Below are 23,935 nucleotides of genomic sequence, written 5' to 3'. Positions count from 1 at the left end.
TCTCTGTCACCCTTCTTGAGTTTAATAATGACAACAATTAACAAAATACAATGAATTTAATGAGGTCACAGAGTAAAGTGGGTAGTCAGAGGACTTGACCCCTGCTGACCATTAGAAAGAATGCAGGTTGATGATGGTTCTGCATCATAAACCTTCTCATATCCAGAAGCTATGGCAACTTTTTATATACAGTCTATAGAATAAAGACAGGAAACAGTAGGCTGTAGCTCCACCTTCTGTGTGAAAAGCTAAAAAAAAATCAGCCAACTAGCATCTATAAATGGCCTGTATTTATATAGCGCTTTACATATCCAGTCATCCACCCATTGGTGATGGCAGCTACATTGTAGCCACAGCCACCCTGGGGCGCACTGACAGAGGCGAGGCTGCCGGACACTGGCGCCACCGGGCCCTCTGACCACCACCAGTAGGCAACGGGTGAAGTGTCTTGCCCAAGGACACAACGACCGAGACTGTCCAAGCCGGGGCTCGAGCCGGCAACCTTCCGATTACAAGGCGAACGCCCAACTCTTGAGCCACGATCGCCCCCTAAAGCTCTATAAAGCTACAGCTGCAATAATATTATTCCTAACCAGGTTGTATGTATGTTGTCTATTTGTCTGTCAGTATATCAGGAGAAATTACACGAAACTCGATGACGGGAAGGCAAAGAAAGAACTTCCACGAGGTCACCAGTGAATCACTACATGCTGTATAGCTAGGTAGCATTTAGCCACATGGTAAACAAACTCTTACAGTTTTTCTGTTAAGAATTTCTCTTTAGCAATGCCAAGTGAGTCAAAAGAATACACGCGAAGGTGTAATTGTAAACCATACAGGTCAAAACTCTCAGCGCTAACACTCTCTTTGCAAGAAAGCAAAGTATATGTATTTTCCAAGATGTTTAAATATTCCACTGAAGCCATTTTTAATCATGTATGCTCGGTTAAAGGCGTAAAACCAAACAAAAAGGAGCTTCTCGGCATCTAACAAAACCATTTCAGACTCTGAAAATCTCCTCTCCAACGAGTCATTGTTATCGCTCTTTATCACAAGTGAATGCCACACAATAAGATCAGATACATAAGGAAGGCATATTTTATACACTATCAGAGATGGAGGCATTTAGACTGCCGGCTTTGCATGGTCCTTTTTTGGCATAACGCTGCAGTCGAGCCTTGTGATGTATTTTAACTCACAAAGACACAGTCCAGCTGTCTGTGAATGACAGTGAAAAACAAGATAAAGACAAGACTGCCTCAAGATTCAGCACGCTGGGCCACCCTGAGTCCTCCCAACGGGGGCACCGGCTTGTCCTCGCTGTGCTGCATACATTATCTCCTCATTAGCATATAAAGAGCACTTCCTCCTCCACTCAGGCGTATGCTAATCTCTAATAGGATGAAATGGCCTGCTCTGGCCAATGGGAGTGGAGTGTTTATGGATCTATTAAAGGTTAGACAGCTGAACGAGAGTGGACATTGTTTAGGCCTGCCAGCAATAGAAAGGGGGAGGACTGAGAGGAAAGGAAAGAATGATTCAGGCCAGTAAAGAGTGTTTGCTCGCATAAAAATGCACCAGCACACAGGAACAAAGAGTGTACAACAAATCACATTTAACTGCAGGGCAAGAATGAAACAGCGAACGCGGGATTACAGCACCAAATCACAGCGCTGGCTCGCGTCAGTAACACACCAGTATACTCAATATGTTTTGAAAGAGCCAAAGCCTCATAATCCGCATTGAGGCTCGGCTCTTCTTAGAAAGGAGTTACGTGTAGATAAACCTCATATATTAGAGCACAAAAAGCCCTGTGGAGCAAACAGAATCGGCTGCTTAGGACTGGCTCACCAGACAGCCAGACCAGACTGATCGATGTTCAGAGCTACGTGTCTCATCTTCGGATGGCATGTTTGTGCCCGGATGGCAGCGCAGCAGTTAGACGATGCATGAGAGCGGGGAAGAGACGGCGAGCTGTAGTGTTTGGAAATGACCAACGGGTGGCAGTGGTGATCTTTAAGCACAGGCGTGTGTGTGCGGGTCTCACTGGCCTCCTCTCAGCAGATGGCTCAATCATGACGGCTCTGATCTACGATCTCTCCCTCTCTCACTCTACCGCTTTTCTTTCCTTCTCTCTAAACACCCCCCGCCCCATCAAAGTCCTCTTTTCTCGACTCTTTCTTTGGTTCCATCTCTTCTCTGAAGAGAAGGGGCCCTGAGTCATGTCCACACAACTGCAAAGGAGTGAAAAAACGGAAGAAAGACGGGTTAGAGAGGAAAGAGGAGAGGAAAAAGTCTTAAAGATTTTCCTGGAGGTGGTGAAAAAGCAGCACAGTGGCATCTTCCTAAAGAAAGCACAGCTCCGACACATCTTCTAGTTAAATAAAGACACACGGAGAAGACAGACACGAAGAGTAAAATAATGGAAACACAGTAAATGAATTAGAATTAGTACTATTTCAGCGCTGTTAATACTTCACTGGAGCGTCGCTAATATACAAAGAATTAAATCTCACGCCAATAAAGCTCATTAAATCAAAAGCAGGTATCCTCTTCAGAATGAAAAGGCAAATTAAATTAATTGGAGGGAAGAGAAAAGAGCATGTGTGTGGAGAGAAACGAGGCATGAGAGCAGAAGGACAACCACAGGAGGAGGATTTGAGCGTAGATCTTGTTTGGGGAGAAAAATCGAGAGGATGCGATGGAGGTGATGAGCCAAAAGAGGAGGAGGAGTAAAAGGTGGGCTGGAGGGGAGGAGAGGAGAGCAGGTACCCTGGCAACAGTTGCTGCAGCGTGGAGCAGATGGCGCTCGGAGGAGCGGTTATGGCCGCCGCGCCTGGTCACCCTCCGCAACAACCGGGCAGACCCGAACAAACAGCAGACAGTACACACGGGTACAAACGAGTCTCCCGTGCAGCATTAATATGTTCGACCAATCTTCCACTCTCTTTGTCCTCTCGTGTGAGCGTTGTTAATAATGTAAGAAAGAGCACGCTCTGTGTCTGTTTTCTCTGTCAGCCCCGTCGATCCAACTCTCTCTCCCCCAGACGCTTCGTTTTGGCACCTCGGACCGGCTCGAGTCAGCCCCAAACTCTGAGCTGTTCAGCAGAAATGGGTCAGTGGATAAAGTGACTTGAAGCTTAGCTGCTAACGAATAAGAGCTCAGTCAGAGGCTGAAGTTTGTAACTGAAACAGTTCCTGTAAGTCGGACGGTTAGTGGCAGAAAAACTGAGGCGGAAAGGAGAAGAAACCAAGAGAGAGTTGAATGTATTCTGGAGCATGTGTGTGTTTGTTTGTGTGTATGTAACTGTGTGTGTTGGAGACTGTCAGCTTTATTGGGTTAGCAGGCATGGAGAGCCTAGGTGATTACATTACACATGAAGTGAGCGGAAATATGTGTGTGTGCATGTGTGTGTGTGTGTGTGCGTGTATAAGAGAGACTGAAATATGCGTCTGCTGCATTAACTGTATTTGTGTTTATGTGAATGCATTGGTATGCAGGGACTGGCACCCAGTTTGTTCGGGTCTGATTGAGTCACTGCAGTCTGGTGCTCTATTTCAGGGTCATGATTTTCTGTGCACAGAGTGAGTACACCATATATCAGTGGCATCTGTTCACATTGGTTTAGTCACTTCATTGTTTATTTGTCTCTTTACTTATAAGAGATAATAATGCATTAATTAGTTTAGGTAAATACACTTTGGGCTACTTCATTCGGTAAAGCTGTACTGGGTCGGACCCCTATTTAGCTTCAGAACTGCCTTAACTGTTTGAGACTTCGATTCAACAAGTTGCCAGAAATATTCCTCAGAGATTTTGGTCTCTGTTGCTGTAGATTTGTCTTCCGTGCATCCATGATGCAAACCTCCCGTTCCACGACATCCCATAGGTGCTCTATTGGATTGAGATCTGGTAACTGTGGAGGGCATCGAGTAAAATTTAGTTCGATTCAATTCAGTTTTATTTATATAGCGCCAATTCATAAACAGCAGTCCCTTATTGACCTTACAATAACAGAGAGAAAAACCCAACAATCAGATGATTCCCTATTGAACAAGCACTTGGCGATAGTGTGGAGGAAAAACTCCCTTTTGAAAGGAAGAAAGCTTCGGGAGAACCAGGCTCAGGGGGGCGGCCATCTTTCCCAACTGGTTGTGTGTGAGACGAGGTAGACAGAACAATGAGTGTTCAAGAAAGCTGTTTGAGATGTTCTGAACTTTGTGACATGGCCTGTTTTTTCCCCGCTGGAAGCAGCCATCAGAAGATGGGTCAGCAAAAATCATCCCAGAGAGACCTTGGCTGTTTAAATGATGATCACTTGGTACTAATGAGCCCAATCTTCTACTGTCCAAATCTTTTAGCCAAAGTTTCCTGTTATTGGCACCTGGTGTAGTGTTCTGCTGCCGTAGCCCATCTCCTTCAAGGTTTGATGGATGCTCTCCTGCATACCTTTGTTGTAAAGAGTGGAGTTACTGTTGTCTTTCTATCAAAAAGTCTGACCTCGGACATCAACAAGTCATTTTCACCCAGAGAACTGCAGCTGATTGTTTTTTTTTCTTAGTTTTACCATTCTCTATTAACCCTAATGCTAGATATGCAGGAAAATCCCAGTAGATCAGCAGTCTGAAGTACAACCAACAACCATGCATGTCACTTAAATCACCTTTTCACCCCCAACTTTTCATCTTGTCCATGTCTAATTCACTCAGTTGCTGCCATGTGACCTGATGATTACAGTAAAATAAAAAAAGTTGATTTTTTTTTTTTAATTTTCTATTACCATTAGTTACTTGACCCTTAACAAAAAGTCAGCACTGTGTGTAACACATTACGGTAATCACATTACATTTTTCTATATGGCAGTAATGTAAGATATTTCTGCCCTAAATTCAATAATCTGATGCAATTATGGCTCCTCAGTCACCTACAAGACAAGTAGATACAAAACCCCTCCAAACATGCAATTTTCTTTCCTCGTGCTGCAATCATCCGACTTCAGTTTGTGTGCAGGTTGGAGGGAAATGGCGTCACAGTCAACAGTTTTTAAGGAATTTAGATATGAACAGTAGCTTAACTGTAATTGCACGAAAAGGGAAAGAACACAATAGCAAACTGTATCCTGTCTAAAGATCACTGCTGCTAACACAAAACCAACTCTTTGTGAGCATCTGCATAAAAGCTGATAAAGAATTCAAAATGACTTTAACGCTGAGCGCATGCAGACTCCAGCCAAGCAGCCAGAGCCTGCAGGGTCTACCTTACAATATAAAGCGCCTTGAGGCGACTGTTGTTGTGATTTGGCGCTATTTAAATAAACTTGAATTGAATCATCTCCAAAAGGTAACAAAACAGGTAACCTCTTGGGCTTTTTATTTGATTTTTTTACCGACTTTGCTGTCGGCTTTGCGTGTCATCATTAGGACTGGGATTTGCATTGGTGTGCTAACATGTTTGTATTGTTCACTGGTATGATAATGTGACAGCGTATTTCAGGCCATGTTACAGAAGCAGTAGTGAAAAATTACCTTCTTGACAGAGTACTTAAGTAATGTTAAGCATGATATTTTCTAAAAGTAATCGATGTGTACTGCATTATCTTGAGCAACGACCCCCCACATTGGGGAAAATTGGACACTGTGACAGCAGAAGCTGAAGGAAGGCAGGCAAAGCTTTCAATTTATCAGCTGATCAACCCTCCAACCCTGGCCTGTGGTCATGAAATGTGAGATATGCCCGCAAAAATAAGGTTGGGCATACAAGCAGCTAAAATGGGTTTTCTCCACAGGGTGGCTGGGCTCAGCCTTAGGCCTTGATCATACTCTGTTACGGACACGGATGGCTGGAGATCCAATGGCTAAGTAGTTATTCCTGTTATATTTCTTTAAAGTCAACTGCCTGGGGCGCATGCCTAGTCGGTGCATTGTACTATAAATTCTCTACAGAAGAGTTTGCGCAATCATTGAAACAGGCAAGCAGGTGGACATCCGCATGGACCCTCATGTTCACTGTTCATGAAATTTACCCCACTTGGACCCGAGTGGACATGAAAAGTATAACTGAGGCTTTAGTGATAAGGTGAAAAGCTCTGAGAGCTGGAAGGGCTCAGGATAGAGTTTCCTTCCTGGGAGACAGGTGAGGTGGTTCAGGCATTTGATCAGAGTGTTGCCTGGATGGGTCTCTGTGGAGTTTCTGGGTACATACAACTTGGAGGGGAAGGGAAGACCCAGAACCTGCGGGACAGATTATATATTTCATCTGGCCTGGAACACTTTGCAGTTCTTCCCGGGGATCCCAAAGTGTTGCTGTGAAAAAGGACATCTGGAATACCCTGTTTGCCTTGCTACAACCATGACCTGACTTTGGATAAGTAGAAGATAAGGGATCCATCCATTTTCTATCTCTTATCTAGGTTCAGCTCACAGGAGGGCAGGAGTCTAAGCAGAGAAGCTCAGACTTTCTTCACCCTGGCGACCTCTTCCGGGGGGGATACCAAGGTGTTCCCAAGCTGACCGAGAGATCTGTTCCACTCAGTGAGCACTGGTCTGCCCCAGGGACTCCTCCCGATAGGACATGAGCGAAGCGCCTAGCCTAGGAGACGGTCCATCCTAGACAAAAATGGACTCCCCCTTAAATGCGCCGCAGTGGCTTGGTCCACTTCCTGTAATTCTCTAAACCCTTTATTTAGCTAAAGTAAGCTAAGCTAAACAACTACTTCTACCACTGAGTAGAATAAAACACATTGACAGTTGTAACAATTCTGCATTTTCTCAGCTTCATTACTGAAACATCTGCTGCCATACTGTTAAGCGGCAGCCATGCCTCCGAATGCAGGAAATTTGCTCATGAGCTAACAGGACTAGCCCCCCCCTCAATTCTACACCATTTAGAAAATACTGGAAATACCCCTGTTGGCATGAACATCCACTATCCAGCTGAGATGAAAATCCCATCTGCAACCACACAGCAGTGAGATTAAAGGCTGCACTTGCTACACTGAAATAACACACACACCTAAACACATGCACCCACACTGGAAAAGCAAAGAAAAAGGGACAGATTACTACAGCACTACTACAAGTTTATGCAAAAGAAACACACACACACTCACACACAACCTATAAGAGCATCGGCGCCTGGCAGCCGAGCGCTGGGTGTCTGCATGCTCTCCAGAGTGGCTCACATCTGTCACCCGCTTGTGTAAGAGGAGGAGGGGGAGGGTGTGAAGAGGAGAGAGGAGATGCAAAGCGAGGGTTGGGTGGATAAGGAGATGCTTCATTAGTCTGTTACAGAGGCTACAGCTGCAATCAGACTGAGACAGTGAGCAGGAAATGTATCGGGTTTTTTCCCCAAGTCTCTATTCAGATGAGCAGAAGATCTGCAGCAGGTGAAGGTTTATGGGCAAATCCAAGCCGTGTCCCTGGTTACCGTAGCCAGCTGAAGGTCACAGAAGGCGCCTTCGCAGCCAGGGCTCATCCATGCCTGAATGTCCTTGGGATTCATGCTGGCTGACCTTAAACTGTGACCCCCTCCCGTGACGCATGAGAGGTGTGGCAAAATATGCAAATCAAAAGCACTGCATCGTGAAGAATGAGGTGGCAATGTGACTGCCAAATGTGCCTGTTTGCTGGAGTGGAGTTTGTTATTTTCAAAGGTTTCAGCCTGAATGAATGGAGATGTAGACAGCAGCTACAGACGCATGAGGGATTATATTTCAAAAGCTGTGAAATGGATGGCAGAAGACACCGTATGCTCACATACAGGCTATAGCACACAATTTCCTTTGTGTTGTCAACCCCCAAATTCCCACAATATGCGAAAACATGGGGACAGAAGACAGAATTTTCCTTTAATTTGAAAGCCAGAGTTTGTTTTTGAGGATAAAAGCAATAATTATGTTATTTAGTCTATAATCCACTGTTTTCATTTTCCCACTCTTTGTCTTAAACTTGACTGTCATTTGGCTTTTTATTACCCATCATCAATTTCCATTCATCAGTACTAAAACATTGTTACTTTTTATGTAATTCAAACATAATTAAGAGTAATTAACTCTAATTAAGTGCAATTAAGTCTAATGAATCCAATGCCGAGTGAGGAAAGCCACATATGACACTAATAAACAACAGGAAAAGATAAAGATGGAAACAGAATTGGACAGAGGATGATTACTGCATATAAAACTGGACATAGCAACCATGACATGACCCGATAGTTTCTGGACCCTGCATGTTGAAACCTCACTGTTTTTAATAACTGCAGTGTTTATTTTTTTTTGGAGCCAGAAGTCACCATATTTGGACAACAGGTGGGAATGCTAAGCTGCTGTATCAGCTAATGCTCGGTATACAAGAATTTCTGCTAATTAGCGCTAAGCAGTAAACTATTAAAATACTAGAATCGAATTCAACTAAAAGAAAAACCTCTTGGAAGGGCTGTACCGTACCACAGGCCAAACTATTTCTCAGGAACCCTTTAAAAATGCTCCAAAAGGCACTGACAGCACAACCAAGGCAGAAAGCTCTGGTTCCAGCTGATTCTCAAAGCTGCTGTGGCTTGTTCAGAGAAAAGATTTCCTTTGGCCTCTGTGCTCTAATTCGATGCGAGTTTTTCAAATATTCCACGTTCCAGCCTCCCAAACCTCTTGAATTGTTCTGAAGGAGCGAATTAGCTTCAGAAGCTTAAACAGTTTTTTGATTTCAGGCTATAAACACGTTTAATTCTGTTGTAAAGTTAGGCATGTCAACACATGAATCTGTAGGGAGTGACTGTGTTTGCATGTAGCCTCGTGTGGCCATTAGTGGAACTGCACTTTTTGACACCTGTACATCGATTTCTGCATCAATAAAATCTTCTATAAAGGTCGTCTTTAGCTTGTCGTCAAACAGACAGCTTGCTATGCTCTTAAATATGTGTTTAACACAAAGATATGAAGTCAGTAACTTGGTGAAGAAAGTATTTGATTAAAAATAAAAGATGGAGCACTTCATCTTATGGTTAAACGCAAGCTTTATGCATGTTATGCAGCTCCTGCTGAGTGATTCACATGCATATACATAATCACACATACACACTAACACTGAAGGCAGACCTTACAGTGTTGAACTATCCCCACAGCTTCCAAGGTAAAGAAGACATCACTTCAAGAATCACACACACACACAGTCACGTTTCCATCGCTTCAGAGGGCATTACATCGCTTTACATGAATTTCCTGGAAGCTTAAACTGGCCCAAAAACAAGTCTTCATCCTAAAACATGAAGGTTTGCTCCCACAGGGAAAAATAAAACCGAATATGTAAACACATTTGCCCCCCAAATACAAATATGCACGGAGCAATAAGGACAGATCAAAGTTTCTTAGCCACATATTTTTCACATGTAGAACAACACATAAACCCACTAACCCAGCCCGGCCCCCTCAAACACACACAGGCACACACACTTGTAGACTTACTCAGTTTCTCCCAGAAGAGAGTTATATTTAAACTGCTGGAGAGGAGTTTTGCTCCCCACAGAGGTCTGTTTAATCTCTAACATCTCTCTACTTTAAACCCTAACTGGCCTATTTCGGAATCTTTTGAATCTACGCACACTCACCCTCACGCACACATAATTTACAGATCAATGTCAAAGTGAAACACACTCAACCTTCCACTTTCCTTTTTTTCCCCTTCATAAAATTCACCTCACAGGCTCAAAAACAATCGACTGGGTTAACAGGGTTTCTTGGGGATCATCCTTTAACCATAACTGAAGCGACATGATGCCATGCAGCGACGCTGTGAAATGCATGGAGGCATGCAGGAGTGGATCAGTTTGACTAAATGAGTCCCTGCAGCATGAACGCTGTTTGGAGGCTCTGTGTTTAACCGAGGGATTTCTGTGCAGACACAGGATGCCACCCACAGACAGCAGCAAGCCTGGAATGTCACTTCACGCTCGTTTGCAGTCGTGTAGCGTGAAATTCTTTAAACTATGATCTCTGCAGAAAAAAAAACAACAACAAAAAACTGTATTGATTCACATTTATTATTACAGTTAAAAATGAGAACATTATATGCATTATATGAACACTTTAGACTGAAACTCTTATTCCCATGAAGTTTGGATGCCAGGGTTTCCACTAGAGTGTTGGAAAACCTCTAAAAATGAAGGTTTTTTTCCTTTTAAATGTAGCACATTTTAAGATGTTTCTTTAAGCTACTGTCAGGTTAGCCAGTGTGTGAGTTTAGCTTACTGTTACCTTAAAATGTCGTCTAAAAACTGCCTGTTAAAGGAAGAACAGGTTGAAAAAATACGAAAGAACCAGGTTATTGAATTAATTACAGTTTTTTCCTCAGACTGCACAACTGTAAATCCTGTGTGGGGATTTAAAACAGGCAGCACGTGCAACCCAAAATGTACAAAGGCGGGAATCTGAGTCTGGTCCCAGATAAACTTCCATGCATAAGCGTTTTTAATCTAATCATACAGTCCAAACCAAACACACAAATATCCAGCACCTACACTGTAAGCCCTCAAAGTATTCCTCACTGCCCCCTGAGGCTAGGACAGCAGACCGGATTGCACACACTTTCAATTCAGTTTTATTTACACAGAGCTAATTCACAACAACAAATGCATCAAGGCGCTTTATACTGCAAGGTAAAAGCCCTGCAATATTAGAGATAGAGCACAGAAAATCAGATGACCCGCTGTGACCATCACTTTATGGTGACAACAGGGAAGAAGAACTCCCTTTTAACAGAAAAAGACCTCCAGTCGGACCAGAGGAGGGGCAGCCATCTACTGTGACCAGCAGGAGCTGAGGGGAAAGAGAGGAGAGACAAAACGATGAGCATAGAGAGACAAGGACAAAGTAGGAGAGAAAAGACAAAGATGAAGCAGGAGTACAAAGACAGGAGTAAAGGCGAAATGCTCAGTGCATCATGGGAAGTCCCTCAGCAGCCAGACCAATAGAAGCGTAACTAGGGACAGTTTGGGGTTCCAAATCCATCCATCTTACAGGTAGAGAGGCTGTCACTGAGCACACCCCTCATTGCAAAAACACTCTCAGATGGCAGAGTCCTCCCCCAGCGTCACAAAAATGTGGAAAAGAATGTGACAAAGAGCCCATAGAGTCCCATCAGCCCAATCTCACGGAGTGCCTGGAGGACCAGAAGAAACCCGACCCACCGAACACATCTGCACTGCTCTCCAGCTAAGGCCCTGGTGTCAGACAACAGAGGACACTGATGTAGCTCAGAGCTGCTGTGGTGACACAAACGAGGCCTACATAGTATTTGGCAGGTGGTTTTAGTGTTGTGGCTGACTGATGTACCTTTAAAAAGGACCTAAACAGCTAAAACCATCGACGCGAAGGAGTTCCTGCTGCTCGTGGCTCCGCGGTTAGACAGTGTCGGTTCAAACCCAGGCCAGGACTCCCTCACATCTTCCTCGCTGAGCTTAGGGTGATTATAAATTTTCTGTTAATCATCCCTAATCAATTAAGCGTCTGGTTCAACACTATTAATCACCAATGTTTGTTGAACCTTGTAAAGCATTTCATAAGCTAATCTAATGACCTCCTTCTTATGAATACCTTTATTACCACCTCTATATCATCCTGATGCTTTATATAAGGTGAATAAACGGTCACGGACGGCTGAACATGACGAGCGGCGGGAGGACAGAAGACGGGTGTAAATCACGTCTGCGACAACACGGCAGGAGGAGAGGAAGAAGAAGAGGAGGAGAGCGGAGGGATGAGATCATTGGTGGCCGGGGAGTGATTGAGGCGAGCAGGCGAGTGTACCACCCTGAGAGGGACCAGGTGCTACAGTAAATCACCTTGGAAACGGTCGCCATGGAGACCTTAAAGACAAAACGGGGAGGCAGACGAGAGGGAAGCTGGGATCTGACGGTGTGTGTGTGAGTGATTGAGCGATGTCAGCGCGTGTGTGTTATGAGAGAGAAGACTGATGTGTTCCTGTGTAATCTAATCATGGCGGCTGAGAATGGAACATCTGAGGGACGACTTTGAGCTGCAGCAGGCGGACCGCTCTGTCTCTTCTCTTCACTCGTCTATATCACGACATGCGTTGTGCACGCACACAAACACGAGCGTGCGTCTCAAAGGCGTGCGGGTACGTGTGATATCGCCACGGCGACTGCTCCGTCTCTTCCCTGAGAGAATTCCCAACTAGAGGTTTTGAATTATTCACAGCTGTGATCAGTGCTATTACACGGCTGTTAACGGAGGTGAAGATACGTTCCACGCATCCGTCCATCCTCCCTTCTCCGTCTACCTCCCCTCCCCTCTCCTCCCCCTCGTTGTGACAGTAAACTGCCTTTTTATCCGTACAGCATCCTCCATCTCTCACTCAACAGCCTCCTCTTCAATTTCCTCCTCTGCTGTCACACCAGCTCTGTCTTCCATTCTCTCAATCTCTTCTTCATCTGATTGCTTTTCCACTTTTTTTCTTCACTCCTCCACCCCATGCCACCATTTCCTCCCTCCCCCTTGTTCTCCATCCACCCCTTCAGCTCCATCCATCTTCCCATTTATTCCTCCGCCCTGCTTTGTTTGCACCCTTCTCGCCCGCCTCATTCTTTCACGCTTTCATTTGTTTTTCTACCTGTTTCACATTTGTTTTTCTTCGTCCACGCTCATCCATCTTTATTCCCACTGTTGCTCATTTAGCGGCTGTATCCATCCCTCCCCCCCACCTCAGCGGCCATCATTCACCTCCCTCGTCTCCACCCTCTCCTCCCTTTCACCATTTACCGCTTTTCACTCTCTTCTCCTGTTTTCTTTGACTCCATCTTTACTGAGCGGCCGTGTAACCTCCACCTCTCTTTGTCTCTCTCTCCATCTACCTCTCTAAATCTATCTCTGCCTCTGTCATAGCCCCCTCATTATGCCTTCTCCTCCCATCCCTCTCTCTTTCTCCCTCTCTCCAGAGAAGCCATTAGGTGCTGCTGTAAGGCTATCACTCTTCTGCGCTCTCCTTCTCTTTTCACTCTTTTTCACTCTGCTTTAGTCTCAGGGCAATGGGTTCCCCTTCCCTCCTTCCCTCTGTCATTCTTCCTCAGTTTCTCCTTCTCTCTCCCTTCCTGTGTTTCTTCAGGCGCTTTTTTTCTCTCCTCCTCTCGACTTCACATCCTTCCTTCTGCTTCAATCCACTTCACCTTCCCTCCATCTTGATTCCTCCACCCCTTTAACTGCCCCCACCTTCTATCCTACCATATTCCAGTGAGATCGTCTTCTATAGCTGTGGGCTTATAGGCAATCTATACTGTGCTGTCTGTGGCTGCTACGCTTACACCTACAGTTATGTACGTGCACTAAATCTCTCCATCGGTTCAATTCTTAGCATATATTTCTATCGTAGGAATCAGCTGCAACACCGAAGAAGCGACGAATCAGGCCAACAACTAAATATTACTTCCTCTAATAACGGAGATCTTATAATGATGTCTTCAAATCCACTGTTGCAGCCAACCAAGAGTCCAAACCAACACATATATGTACCCTGTTTATATGACCGTGTCATATTTTACTGTATCTGAACAGCTGGGGAGGAGTAATATGCAAAGTAAGAAGGAAAACTATAATGTTTGATTGTGAAGGAGAAGATTACAAGCTCATAAACATGGGTGTAAATTCAGAGGTCTGTAGCTGCTGTTCCATCTTCCTGTTTAAGCTCAGTGTAAAAATGCAAACTGAGATACTGGATTATGGGACTACTGTGACAGCAAACTGAAAGGATGTTAGCCAACCATGCGGTGAAATAAACAGTTTAAACGAGAGTCTGTTTACGTGATTTATTGGTGTGAAAGGCACGCTTTTTAAATATATTTAGAGAAATGGCTTCGGTGATGTGCCATGTGGAGCTGTGGTTAATGCCTCGTTAAAGCATGCTAGTCTAGTGGAAGCTGTGAGGAATTTGAGAATAATTACAGCCATAGACTCTATAAAAGATGGACGAAGCTTCCATTTTCCCTTTTAAAAGTGAAAACACACAGAATGTGAAAAACTGTGTGAAAAACACAGAAGTGCCGCAAACCTGCGTGCTTTTTAATGGCCACCAGGGGGCGAACCCAGTCGCTGTGGAAAGATTGCAGCCCTGTTTAAATCTATGATAAAAGAGGCCTCGGCCCTGACCTCAGTAAACACTTTTCAGATAAATTCACTCAGTTTGGGTCACATTAAGTACAACTTTGAGTCAATGATATAAATTTCACTGGCTAATGACTTGTTAAACTCAAGTCCCACTATGCCCCAATCTGCAGTTTTGGCATTTTAAAAGTGTGACGAGTGAGGGGTGGATCCAATTGTGAAACAGCACTTTCATTAGCTAATGCCTTAGAACGATCGCAGTTTCCTAAAACTTAATGTTTGAACCTAAAACTAGTGAACGACCCCATGAAGTCATCAAGAAAGTGTCGGCTGAGGTAACAGAGAAAAGGGCTAAGGGGCGTTTTCCTTTTTATGCTGTAAAACCACAGGTTTGCCCCCTGGTGGTGATTAAAAAGAATGCAGATTTACGTAACTGTTTGGTTTTATGTTTCAGAACTGGAAGCCATGCCCCTTTTTACACCATTTACGGTTAGACAAAAGGATGCACTGTGTGCTGGTGTGGAGAGTTTGGCTTAGCTGCTAGCATTAGCAGCCTTTGTTTCTCGCCTGTATATCAATGTCGAGCAGTTTTAAATCATTTTACAGCCTAGACAACCACAGTTTTTCGTTCCCTACATCAAAACACTGAAGAACCAACCTTATGAGATGCCGTCTGTCTCACTTTTCCCTCTTGCTCCATATGAAGGGAGCGGGCTGCTGTCTAACAGTACATTACCAACCTTTTTAGCATGAGCAAATTCAGAATCATTTGTTTAAATGACTACTGTTTTTGGTTACAGCTAGTGAGGGTGTCAATGTTGAATCCACTATTTTAGCAACTGTGCACATCCCTAACCAAACTAGCAACCGATGTTATTTGTCTTCTTGGTGATTTCAATCCCATTAAATGCTGCAGCTTTCCTCAAAAACATACTTTTTCAGTATGTTTCAGAGATGCAAGCAATCTGTGGATAAGATAGCCAAAAAAGCCAGATATTTAAGATAGTGTGAGCCTTTAATATATGAATTCTGGTGCTTTCCTTGCTCTGGAGAAGGGCTATAATGACGAATAAATCCAATTTTCTGATCCACTTATTGTATTAGAAGGAAACATTCACAAATCTGTCTGAGCGTGCACATAAACACACAAACTACGGAGCACAACCCATCTCCCCCTCACTTTGTCTTACACATTTAGCTGCCTTTCTACATGCTGCACCTTCTGCTATCTTCATCGCCCCCAACTCTGCCCATCTTTGTATGCTATTAATCTCTCTCCTCCTCCCTTTGCTTCCTCTGCTTTACCTCTCCCTCTCACATGCAGGGGAGACAGAGAGCGAGGGAGAGTGACCATTATCTAAGGCAGCATCTCCAATAATTCCACAGCAGCCTATTATCCACAATAGAGCCAAAATGGCCTTTGGTAATATGATGAAATCTGCCGTAAAAAGTAGAAATGGGACTAAAAGCGTCAGAGTGTAGAAAAACCTCCATTCCTCAGCTGCTTTATCACATTATTGCATTCTACTCATCTCCCTCTGCCGCCGCCCTCCCTCCCACATTCAGAGCATTACTGTGTCTTTCTCTAAATTCTCTTCATTTCACTCAGTTTGTCTCTTTCTCGCTGCGTGTTTAGTAAAACCCCTCCCTTCATCAGTCACACAACTCTGTCTCTTCCCATCAATTGCTTTCCCTGTCTCTTGCTTTCTCCCCCCGTCCGTCTCTTCATCGCTCGCTCTCTCGGCTCTCTATGCGGCTCTCCACGAGAGCGCGTTGATCCGTCATCAGATAACACCGTGCTCTCAAAAAAGTAGAAAATGGAAATTCCATTAAACTAAGTGTTGGTCTCAGTCTCTTCCTAATGCAGCTAAAACGCTAATCCGGCTCGCGCACGCATGCGGACGGACCGGCGTGGACGTGACCGCTCATGCACGCAAATGCAGAAGAGAAAGGACCTTGCAATCAGTAGCGTGCCACAAATAGGTGCAGGGAAAACAATTTGCAGTCATTGCTAACAGCTGCTGCTGCTGCTGTGAAGGCGGTTTGAGTGAGTGTGTGTGTGTGTGTGTGTGTGTGTGTGTGTGTGTGCAGAGAAGAAGAAAAAAAGAGAAAGAGAGACAGAACCAGTCCACTCTCTCCCCCTTTTCTTTTTCTCCCCTCCTCCACTGCGTTGTCCCACGGGAGGTGGAGAGGTGATGTATAGACCCTCTCATGATCGCACGACTCAGCAGAACAGATGGACAGAGAGAGGGAGAGAAGGACAGAAAGAGTTAGAGGTATACTGTAGTAGACAGAACAAAAGGGTGATGCGATGTGTGTGCAGACTGAAGACGATGTGGAGAGCTAATATGCTGTTTTTAGTCATCCTTAAAGCCAAGAACCAAAGTGTGCATGTGTATACACCTGCTTGGTAGGATGTCTTCTTCAAACACTGTAGCAGGGGACGTTCCCGACGGCCTGATCCCTATCAATATGGATCAAATGAATGAAAGACAGCTTTTTGCTCATATGACGGTAGATATGTTATATGCAGATATGTAATTAAGGTGGAAATGTTTCACTGTCTCTGTGGAGTCCTTTTAGAAGCAGGCCTTGCCATTCAGCAGCCATGTCACTAAGGCCCACAACTATAACTGCAATCACATCTGCCACACTGCTTCTGTCATTTTCTTTTGTTTGTTAGCAGAACTACTCATAAAGTTACGGACAGCTCTGAATTAAAATTTATAATAGTCGGGGCTTTTTGGAAGAATCATTCACCAATGTGAGAGCGCGATATTGGATATTTGGGGTCTTATCTTTGGAAATGCATCTCAAATTGAAATGAGAAAAATAGGGAGATGTCTTCTTGATGTTCTCAGGAAAATATCACAAATAAATCAAAAGCCAGATTTCCTTCTTTGTCCAGAGACTCAGTTCCTGCCTGCTGAGGAGAGATTTTTTAAAAGCCTGGCGGCGGTACGGACCGTTTCAGTGGTTGTGTCGACGGCCATCACGGCACAAAATGTGGGTGTTAGGAGTCATAGGTCAAATCTGATAAATAAAAAAAGCTGTCTTTAATAAGGGTTTCTTTAACTTGAAAGCTATACTTCTAAATATAAGCAAAAACACATCACAGCTTCTTCACAGCTCAATTTAAGAGCCAAGAAAAGAAAAACTATCGTAAAAACGAAGTACACATTTTTACTAAAACATCAATGATCCCGCTCATAGGACCTCAAACCTCATAAACATGCTCAAGGATTCCTCAACTCTCATGTCTCTGTAAATGTTTGCAATCAAAGAGTGATTGAAGATAATGTGGGGCCATCTGTCTGAAAGCTGAACCAAAGGTTGGCCTTTCAACGCAACAGTTATGCTAAGGCACATTAACCATCCTACCAAAGAACTGCTCAACAAGAAAAAAACCGAGTTTAATGAAGCCATGCCCACATCTGAACCTGACTGAAATGGAGTGGGAGGATTTAAAAGGGTCATGAAGACCCTCAAACATCTTGGAACTGGAGGACTTTTTAAAAGAATAATAAATTAAGCTTTTCTACTTGAAATAATTTCTTCCAAAGGGGGCAAAAATAACTAGTGAACATTTTTCCACTGGAGAACATGACGTGTTTATATTTTTACATCTCACGTTTTCTCGTCCAAACACGTCCCAAAAAGTCAGCAGTCCTCGGGATGTACTTATTTTCCTCATGACTGTAGCTCATGAGATGGATTTGTGACTGTGATGACAAAGCATGAGAGGACTTACTCATCAAATATCCTCCATCTGCTTGTTTTCGTGGACGTATTACGTCTTTGAAAGTCGGCCTGTGCAGATAATTGCAGACCTTTACTGTTAGTTTAGCTGACACGACGTCATGGGGCTCTGGCGTTAAGGCTGCAAAGTCAGACTAAACCGAAGCACTCTCAACACAAAACATGAGCCATAAAGTGGCAATTACCTCGGCTGTGACCAGAGACCCTTCCTCCTCCCAGCCGCCTTATCATTTTTACAAAACAAGAGCAATCGAGGGGTGGTTAAGAGGAAAAAAAGAAGGGAGGGGGGCCAATAGAAGGAGGCATAACTTATAAGGAGGAGTGGAAGGAAAGATGTTGATAAAGGAAGGGAGTAAACAGGCACTCGGAGGAGATGAAGACAAGTAGCAGAGGATGGAGGGATGTATAGGGGAAATCGTTTTTGAAGGAGCGGACTGTCGGCCAACCTGGAGGGAGAAATAGATGTGTAAACAAACAGTGGCTATACGGATAAACAAGAGTGAGCCAGGGAGAAAGAAAAGAGAGCGCGAGAGAGAGAAAAGAGGGAGGGGAGGGTGGGAGCAGAGTGGGAGGAAGGCACAGAGTGAGAAAACAAGCTCGACCATGTGTTTAAGTCAACAGCGGCAAGAGAAACCTCAATAGAGAAAAAGGTGTGGGCGGGAAAACACTCCACGGGGAGAGAGGAGACAGATGTAGAAAGGAGCCAGGCACAGAGATGTAGAAAGAGACGGAGAGGAGAAGGAGGGAGATGCCTAGAGATTAAGAGAGATGTAGAGAAAAAAAAAAACAGATGAGCGATTGAAATGAAAATCAAGACAAAGTGGAACGTTTAGAGGGTGATAGAAGGTGTGGAAACGTCCTATAGCTTAGTGGCTGTGTTGATTGTTGACAGCGAAAAAAAACTAGATGGGGGGAGAGGGATGGGGGTGATGAAAGGATGGTGGGAATTAAACGACAAGAAGAAAAACTAATTATTCTGTGATTCCTCTAATTAGCTCTGGCTTTACTGACAAGCTCTGCAAGGCACCAGACGTTTACCAAAGGATCCGCACTACTCGGGTGGGAGAGACCGAGGAGAGAGGGAGGAAAAGAAAAAAAGATGGAGGGAAGGTGAGCTGGGGGGAGAAGGAGGGTGGGGGTTGACATGAACAAAATGGACGGATGAGAGAGTAGAGGAGGAGGTGGAAGGGAGGGAGGCGGCAGCGAGGTGGGTCTGAAGTTATCTGAAATGACTCCATCAAAGTAAGAGAGGAAGGGAAAAAAGGAGCTAAACCCCAGGGGACGAAGTTGTGACGTCTGTTTACCCATGCGTTGAGCAGCTTTTACATAAACTAACAATTAAAAAGCCTCATTTAGTGTTGAGGATAATGCACACACTGGCATGTCAATGAGGGGAAGTCATCTTTAAACACTGACTGTGGTCTAATAACCGCTGCTGAGACAAGACAGGGGCGTTCTCAGAAACAGGAAGACGAAGAATTTTTAAGCTCAATACCAAACAAGCATTGCTGATGCTCTCCCAGAAGCAACTGTGCAGAAAAAACAGGTCCAGATGAAAACTGAGCGGTTTTTTTCTGGTGATTTGTTCCAAAAAACACAAAAAAAACAACAACTTGTTTTTGCTCTTTTTTTGTAGTTTTTTTTTTCTATAAATATAAAGAGCAGTAGATGTCTTCTGCTTTCTTTTTATTGTTCAAACATTTATATGACAAGTTGTGCCTTTATCTACAGGAAAATGCAGAAAGTGACAGGAAAGTAGGGAAAGAGTGAAGGCGGATAAATGTAAGAAATCGCTCGGTGTATGCTCATCCAGGTGGGGGTACGGTGGCACCAACATGTGTGTTTTGTTTATTTATATGAGAAAAAGAATTGAAAATTATGGTTAAGTCATGTCGGTAAATATGAAGTATTTACTTTTGGCTCATTTCAACATTAAACACTGGAAATATTTAAATAAAAACAAAGAAGTGCATGAACAGTCGGCTTTCAAAAATAATCTGGGCTGGTTAAAAGGCGCCTCTTTTGTATATGTATATGTAGTCTATGTTGAGCCCAGGTGGGTGCATTGCAGTGAAGTCACACTCTTTTATTTTACATCCAGCATTTCCGCTCTTATTACCGCAGTCCTGGTGCAAGAACGACACAAAGACTTTCTCAAACCAACATTGCGAAAGCTGAAATGTTAGCATGTGTAGATAAATTATTTATGCTTTAATTTGGTAGCTAGCATAACAATACAGCCGAAGCCAAACGTTAGCATACTGTGTGGGTTTCTCGTTTGGGTAGAAACCCACAGTGACCACAGAGTCTGTTTCCCTGCATGGAAACATGGAAAAACTGAAATTTTAACAGGCTTACTATGGATAATTTCTTCCATGCTTTAAAAGCAGTCCAGTTTTTCGTTTACTACTTTTATTGTTCGTACCACGTTCATGCACTGGCTGCAGGGGAACATGTGCCAAACCCACTTTAACACATTTCTCTCAGTGTGATGCAGGAAAGCCTTGTTTTGGACAATGAGGCACTGGTATCACTGAATCGGCACTGAATGTTTGCATTTTAAAAACACTGAATGAAGCAAACACATCCTGATACCATCTGAACACAAGAAGAAAAGCTGCAGTCAAAAAAAATGAGCTCTAAGAAACATTAATGAAGACATACTCGGGTACATTTTTCCTCAGATAGGTAAGCAGATTCTGTCAAGAAGATAGAGTAAAATTCCTGAAATATGAACCAAAGGCTAATATATGGTGTGCATCTAGACTTATATATGCCTGCTGACAGGTACATATAACATACATACTGTATGGCTTCATGCTGGTGTATTCTCCCGGGGATAAACAAGATGTTAAATGTTAAAGAGGAAGAGTACCTGTGTGTGTTTCAGCCTATGCTGAGAGGCTCATTTGAAGTTTTCTTCTGGCAGTGAGGTTTGCCACGTGCCAGGAACGTGGCGCTCGACAAAGCATTAGTTTACTGATCACATACACACACACATATGCGCGCACACACAGGCACACTCCAGCTAATGGTTACCGGTAGATCCAAGCATGAGTGAAGGGGCGAAATGAAAGAGAGGGGTTAAGTCGCTGAGTATGGAGGGATTTAGACCTCAAACAGTTAGGGAAAGAGAGAAGGGGGGAGGAAGAGGGGGAGGGGGAGTAAAGGAGTGCAATGAATGACTCACCGAGCGTGTAAGTGTTTAACTGCGCCGTACTGGTGTTAGTGAGTGATAGGGAACTCTACAGGGAGCAGCAGTGAAGGTAATGCTACCAGTGCGCCTGTAACGTCGCTCCTTCTCTTGATTTCGCTTTCTGTTTTATGCTTTTCTGCCTCTCGCTGAGCCTCAGGAGATGCAGGAAGAGAGGAACATGCTGCGGAAGGAAGGAGGGATATCCCTGCGTATCGTTTCTCTCCTCCTCAGCTCTGACTTTTTATCCTCCTTTCCATCCAACAGCACAAACAGCTGCTTCTTTAAACAGATGAGATATCCCAGATTATTGACCCGCTGTATTGACATCTTCCACATATCTGTGTGTGTGTGTGTGTGTTTGTCCTGGGGGACTAATGGTATGCCTCTAGTTTCTACTGCAGAGAAATCAATGACAACACAACCCTTCCACCTTAGAAATCCAATGAAGGGTTGGGCAGCAGCACACGTGTGTTTACGAATGTTTATATTTGCACACACAACACACAAACTTGTAGCTAAGTTTAAGCTAAAATATGCTTACTTATCAGCTAATCCTCACCAGCGACGCTGTTGTTTAAACCTGGAGGCGTCCATTAGCGCCGGCTAATGTCGGCTGTGGTGGGCTAATGCGTGAGGTCCTCTGACCGACCACAGAGGCCTGTTTGTGCCACGGCTGCTGAGATTGATTAAGGGTGGGGGAGAGCGGCATAATGTAGCGTCGTTAGCCTTGCTCATTGACCATATGGAGATCAATACTTAAGAGTGGCCTGAGGACAGTCACACACACACATACGTGATATAAGCATGCTAACATTCCTCAGTGGGCTAACATGCAAGGAGCGAATGACTCACGTCCACAAACAGCCTGTGGTCTAAATAATGTTAATGATTCAACCATTAGGGCCAAGGCATGAATCAGTGGTAATGGCTACAAGAGTGGCCGGTATTGATAAATGGTAACACGTGTTGAAGCATCTAGGCAGAGATACACACATAAAATAGCATGGCGGGAACATCCAATCAGAGTCACAGCTGATCAGCTGATCATGAAGGAGAAAAAAAAACCAGATGTGCTAACAGGACAATTAGCAGCTGATGACAGTTTCGTACCTCTCTGCCCCCTTTCTGCTCATTTAACAACCTATGAAAAATGTCCAGATCAAACACTGCAGCAGTTTGAAGCGTTTTCTGATCATTTTCATCAAAGTTAGTTCAAAAATTAGTACAGAGGCCACGTTCCAAACTAATGTCACACCCAATTTCATCACAGCGCACAAAAGTTGAGCCGAGCTCAATTTTGCATTTGCCATATTCTTGTCATAAAAGCATCTGCACCTGCACTGCAGCTTCCTCACAGCACTGAGCGAGAGGGCTGCAGCTTTCACGCAGTGTTTGAAGTCACAGAGAACTGAGGAGAACGATTCTCCCTGTCACGAGGAGAACGGGACTTAAAAGTCCATCTAGAGGCACGCATTGCTGTTTGTATTTGAAGCATTAGCTAAATAAACGCTAATTCCAACTCACCAATAAAATCTCTTTAAAAAACTTGTAGACTTCGTTACAGCTCTGCCACTGCCTTTGCTGTTCTCCCAGAAATTCAGATTCAGGATTCTTCTGATTTTTCTCTCTGGTTGAGAGAAATGTTGATTAAAATTGCCCCAACTGCAGGTACTGTTTATATGAAAAAGTGAAGTCAATGCAGAGGTGCTTCAAAACCTGGATTATTTCTAATGGCCAAACAACAGACCTACGAGAAAATGAGTCTCTAAAGGCTGGTTTCAATCCAGCACGATGTTCAGTTTGTAGGTAATTTGGTGTGCAATGTAATATGACGTAAAGAGTAACTGCTTTATAGTGCATCACTATTACATGAGGTTCACAATCCCTCAGTTTTTCTATCATATCCACAAACCCCTGGGTGTGTCACTTTCAGGACATCCAGCCAAACTTATAACGGATATCCAAACTCTAAGAGACCCGGCAAATTAGGTGACAGCTAATTTTAGATACTAATCTGATGTTCTACATAAAAATATACAAAATATATTGTAATCGCATTACTTTACTCAAGGAACTAGAGTGAGATGCTGGCTACGACCCCATGCCGAGGTCACTATCTGCGCCTAAAGGATACAGAAGTTGATGGGGATTTAGCGTTTAGGGCCCCTACTCCCAGGTGAGATTCAAGACACAACGCCTGCTATTTCAGTCTCATCTGCATGGAGGGGGAACAGGAGGAGCATGAGTAGAGGAGTGGGAGGGGAGGAGAAGGAAGAACGGAAACTAAGGCTCTAAATTTAGCCCGATGCGACATTCCAGAGAAGAATAATACTGTTTCCTCCTCCTCCTCCTGCTGCCGCCGCTTCTTCTGCTGCTGGTGGAGGAAGACGGAGACAGGGAGGAATCAGGAATGGGGAAACATAAATGGAGAGACCACAATCATCCCATGAAGTTTACAGACATTACACAACAGCCAGAGAGGACAGAAAAACTGGAGACAATGTGAGGCCAAAGAGTCTCAGATATCCTCTCCTAAGCTGTGGTGCAAAAAGTTTCCACTCGCTGGTGAATGTGGAAGTTTTTGGAGTCCGAGTGCTCAGAGAAACAGTCATGTGATTCTGTGTTTGTCCTCATATCCCTGACCTTCCACGGAGGGAGAGGAGAGACAGAAGGAAGGAAGCATGAGGGGGAGGGAGGAAGGATAAGGAAAGGAAAAATACAAGGTAACTGGGATGAAAACATCCCCCACCCCACACATGAGTACACAGAAATGAGTACACTGTGTGCGCGTGTTCTTCCGACTCACGTCTCACATGACTAGTCACACAGCTTGGGGTGTGTGACCCACCAGGTATCTGTTCATATCAGAACAGCTGCT

At 44.1% G+C, this 23,935-nt stretch overlaps 1 protein-coding gene across 1 annotated transcript in view; it reads right to left on the bottom strand.

Moving 5' to 3' along the window:
- Nucleotides 1-23,935, bottom strand: part of maml3 (mastermind-like transcriptional coactivator 3) — a 125,997-nt gene that overhangs the window by 6,973 nt on the left and 95,089 nt on the right. The gene's annotated exons all lie outside the window — the stretch shown is intronic.

Source organism: Simochromis diagramma, unplaced genomic scaffold (assembly GCF_900408965.1).
Source record: "Simochromis diagramma unplaced genomic scaffold, fSimDia1.1 OVJJ01000571.1, whole genome shotgun sequence".
In the NCBI taxonomy this organism is placed as follows: Eukaryota; Metazoa; Chordata; class Actinopteri; order Cichliformes; family Cichlidae; genus Simochromis; species Simochromis diagramma.
The sequence above is the reverse complement of the archived record's forward strand: the minus strand, read 5'-3'. Positions and strand labels throughout refer to the sequence as shown.